The sequence below is a fragment of the Apium graveolens genome, chromosome 3, assembly GCF_009905375.1.
Source record: "Apium graveolens cultivar Ventura chromosome 3, ASM990537v1, whole genome shotgun sequence".
Taxonomy (NCBI): Eukaryota; Viridiplantae; Streptophyta; class Magnoliopsida; order Apiales; family Apiaceae; genus Apium; species Apium graveolens.
Window position 1 is genome coordinate 607,236 of NC_133649.1, and position 5,432 is coordinate 612,667.

The following is a 5,432-nucleotide window of genomic DNA, read 5'->3' on the forward strand; positions in this document are numbered from 1 at the left end:
ACCATGGCACAAATCAGAGATCCAAAATTATCGTCTAGACATCACACATATACACAATAATACATATACCGTAACACATCATACTTTCAAATATATAATCACTTAGCCCAAATTTTGATAATCAAATATAAACACGTAACATATAATTTTGAAAACACTAGTAAGACCGATCGAAAACTTACTTCAAAACCTGACCAGATCTGAATTTAGCATTTTTGACCCTCTAAACGACGTTATCTTGAAAAATACGAAACACGAAAGTTCTAGAGAACGAAAAGATCTTTCCGAAAAGTCCAGGATCACTGAATTCTGACTCACGATGAATTTTCTACAAATTTTACAAGACTGCTGATTTATGCTGAGGAGAGCCCTACGAATTTTTATATTAAAAACGAGGAAGACGAATATGGTGTATTTATAACGATACCAAACCCTATATCTTTATCTACAAGTTATCCATAATAGAATTGGATCCAAATTTTAGGCCCATTAGTCTAATCCAATTTTAAATCCTAGTCCTTTTCTAATTTTAATATATTTTTTTCTATTATTCTATTATTGATCGAATTCTAAAAATTACGGGATATTACAGAGGTGCATACTGATTACTGAATAGGGGTCATTTTTTTTTCATTTTTAATTATAATAATTTAAAGTATTATTTTTTTATTAGTGCAAGTATATTTAATTAGTGCATTATAGTCTTTGACTTCGTATGTTATCAGGTCACTTTTTGTGTGATGAAAATTTTACTTACATTAACAATGATCAATTGTGTTGTTTCACATAACTCACAAGTCACACTCTAATACATAAAATTATAAATTACTGGAGGAAGCTTATACAATTTAACCTCAATAAACTAATAATTGATAAAGTAATAATTTGGTTAAAATAATATTTTTATTCGATCCCAACATAATGGATACAATATATATTTTCTCCCAATAAAGTAATAAACTCGTTGAAGTAATTTTTTCTTCGTCTCAACCATATTACCTTAAAGAGGTTTAACTGTACATAAATTCGTAAAATTACGCAGTTTCAATCTCTCAATAAAACCCGTTTAGTTTAATTAATTAGTCTGATCTTTGTATTATTTCCAAAATTGTAAAATTCGAAAATCTAATTTATTTAATTACTTTTTCAAAATTCGATTAATTCACCGATTTTTCGAATATTTATTTTCAGAATCCGAAAGTACTTGCTTAAATTCGAATCGATTTACTTCCGGATTTCCAAATTCTCATCCAAACACTTGTCCGAGTTTACCGTTTTTTAGAATATCAAGTATTTCTAATAATGAAAGATTTGACGATTCTAATTTCAACAAAATTACTAACACAAAATAACGCATTATCCTCCGAAAATCCGACATGGTGACATTATATTACTAGCGCGCATGTAGATTTCCAGAAGCTCCATTTTTAAAGAAAATAAGCCAAGGCAGCCATCGAACTAGTCGTATGTTGCTGCTACTGGTGCTCATGTTCTCACGATGCAGCCGGTTTGAATTTGACATTTGAAGTTTTAGCTCCGACTAAAATACAGTCACCCGCCAAATTTCCAAGAGTATACTGCTCCCTCCGTCCCATCCCAGTGAGATGTTTACGTTATTATTACGCACGTATTTCGAGACTTCTATAAAGTATAGTTACGTAATGTTTTTTGAAAAATAAAATTTGAATAAAAATTTAAACATAAAACTTTTATTCAAAAAAAAATATTATGAAATTATATTTTAAATGAACATTAAAAAATATGTCGAAATATAATATAGACAATCCAGTTGAACAGAGGTAATATTCCTTAGTGTAGCTGTTGTAGCAGTATATATCTTTCTTCATTTACGAAATATTGAGTGTTTGAATTTTATTAATTACAAAATTAAATATGCTCGGGACATTAGGAACAAGTCCAATGGTATTTTAATTCAATCTTATATTTAATATTAAAATAAATATCTTTTGATAGTACTTTAATATATAAATAAGACCATGTTTGGTATTATTGTTAAAAATTGTTGTACGGTTAGAATAAGTGCTCCTGAAAAAAGTGTTGTTATAAAAATTTGGTAATTTTTTATATATATATATATGTTTTCATACAAAAAAATAAAAAAAATAATGATTTTAATAAAATTTGATAGTGAAATCAACATATGCTTCTCGCAAAAACTGGAAAACAGTTTCTTCTAAAAATATGGGGGAATTCTTTTCTCTAACAATATTTTTTTGGCCAAAAACACTTTTTCGAAAAACAGTTTTAAAATTTTATAAAAAAAAATTTAACTGATTCTTAACAAAAAACTGTTATTGAGAATAATAATAAACACACCCTAAATAATTTATCTCCAACAACACTATTCATATATATCATTGCTTAAAATCAAGGTTTCGGTGTTGTAATTTAAATTGCTTCCCCATTTCGTATCGATCATTTTAACAAAATTAAAAGTTGTTTTGTGTTTATTTAGTTTTCATATGATACCTTTTCATTATTCAATAGCGTCGAGAGACAGAAGACCTAAATTTCCCTGCCTAGGCAGGCACCTGAATATGTTGACGCAGTCGAAGAAGACGTTACAAAATATCAATTTAACCGGTAGCTTCGCGAGAATGTACGGTTCATATTTTCTAAGTTGGTTGATTATTACAAAACCAGGGGCGTAACTACCTTTATTTTGACAAAGATGTTTTTTTGCCCCCCTCAGTGCCTTCTTATTTTATTTCACCTTATATAGTTTATTTATTAGTCTATAGTTTGTACTTTAATTTTTGTCTAAAGCATTCAACAAAGAATATACTTTAGTCTAAAACATTTGAAAAAATAACAAAAATAGCCCATTTTTGAAAAATTTAACAAAAATAGTCATTTTTAAAAAAGTGACTCATTTTAACCGATTGAATACTCCATTGTCAATTGGGTATCTCAATTTGTATAAGATACTTCACTGATAGTTGAGTATTTCATATATTTATCTCATGTAAAGTGAATACTCCACCGACAGTTGGGTATCCATCAATTAAAATTGACCAATTTTTCAGAAATTGATCATTTTTGTTAATTTTGTATAAAAATAAACTAAATTTGTCATTCACCCGAAACATTTCCCCTCCTACCAATCATAATTTTACTACAAAATTTATGATTACGAAGAATATAAAATTATATTAAACAGATTCGTTGCTGAAGTAAATAATACTTAAATATCACTTTTAAAATATCTGAATTATAAAAAAAAATCGGAAATGATAGGCGAAAATTTACTTTGAGTCTTTGACCTACTTCAGACCCTTGGACCTTTTATATTAACTAGGATTTTTACCCGCTACCTTGGACCTTTTATTTAAGTTTATTTGTAAATGTATTTTTTTTACTTTTTTTGAGAGATTAAAATATTAGCATTATAAAATATTAGTTTTATAAAATATTAAAAACCAATTCTGAGTTGATATGCTAAAATAATGTATATCTATTAACTTAAATTTTTATTACGAACACTTAGACATCGCCTTCGGCAATCCCTCGATTTTATAGTAAACTTTTTTTTAAATAAAATTTTATTTTATACTATGATGGCAATTATTATAAAACCAACACGGCCGTCCCGCTTCTGGGAGAAAGGTTCCTAGCTCAACAAAGGAAGGATCAAAAACAATTATAAGATATATCCATTCGTTATTTAATTAGTAACCTCCAACGATATATAGTACCCGTTTGGGGAATCTTAAATTAACTAACTTATGACTTAAAATAAATAGAAAGAATGTCCAAAATACACCACTTTTCAGTTTCAACTATCCAAAATACCCACCAGCGGGAAAAGTGCCAAAATACCGACGAAATGCGCATTTGAGAGATACGTATTCTGATTTACAATTTTTTTACAAAGAATACGTCTGACATGCGTATTCTGACAGTGAAGACATGCGTATTCTTTGTAAAAAATTTGTAAATCAGAATACGCAAGATAATAATGCGTATTTCATCGGTATTTTGGGCACTTTTCCCGCATGTGGGTATTTTGGGCAAATCTCCCCAAATGGTGGGTATTTTGGTCACTCACCCAAATAAATAAGTGACTTATAAGTGATAAGTAGATAAATACTTGTAAGTTATATAAGTGTTTAGATAAATTTACTTACAAGTTAGAATATTTTTTACTTAAATGAATTGAAATAAAAAATTATTAAATACAATTATCTTAATTTATGAATTTTAAATTCAAAAAAAGTATAAAAACTTATATTCTAAAATCAAAATTAATAAAAAAAATTAAAAAATTAAAATAAGTTGAAAAAAAGTACATCATTGCTGACTTTCAACTTATCAGCTTATAAGTTATAAATGCAACTTATAAGTTGAGTCGACAAACACTCGTCGATAAGTTATAACGGACTTATAAGTCATAATAACTTATAAATAATCACCCAAATAGGCCCATACATTAACAATGTAATAACCAAAAGTCAACTACCGTGGGGTTCACCTCCTCTAATACAAATATGTTGTCCACATTGTAAAAAATAAAACAAGCACAAGCAAATAAAATAGTCCATTACATGTGTAGATTGTAAAAAAAAACAATTAGTCATTTGATACTTAAATTGATTGAAATATTGTTGATCTTATTATCTTGCTAAATCGATATTAAAGTACAACTATTCAACTATAATGTTGCTGATGTAGTACAACTTAAAAAAATATTAAGAAGCCATACAGGAACAAATACTTGCTGCACTCCTGCAACTCAAACTATCTCCACCATTGTTTTTTTATTAAGAAGCCAACTGGTTTGGTGCGCTCCTTATCCCCTACAAATAAACCTTCAGCTACGTAAGTAAGAGGTACAATGAAACGTTCGTTTCATTGAAATAAACAATCAGAACAAATACTCCCTCCGTCCCATTTTGTTCTTCATCTTTTGACTTTCGGTATTGTTCACGGTAAGCGATTGACTACTAATTTACGTCTAATTTATAATATCAAACATAGTCATTAATGATCTCGTTGGATTCGTGTTTATCAGTACTTTAATAGTACTTTAATACAGTGAAATTTTTATATTTAATACTAATACGAATTTAAGAATATTAACAATCAAAAGTGTGCATTGACAAACGTGTTCAACACAAATAGGAAACTTTTTTACAACGGAGGGAGTATTAATTATCAATATACTAGGCTTGATAACTTATCTGGGTCAGACTTGATAAGTAAGTGTCTGCCATCTAGATGAGTCAAGACAAACCGGTAACGGTAATGAGCCTAGGTTATTGACAGTGTGTGCTGAACAAAAAGGTCATCACCCCTTCTCTTGAATTTGGGATGTTCTTTTTGCTGCCGGCCAAAAACTATGTTCCCAATAACAGTAACATGCTGTAAAATAATTAAAATATTAAATTAGTCAATCATTATGACACAAATAT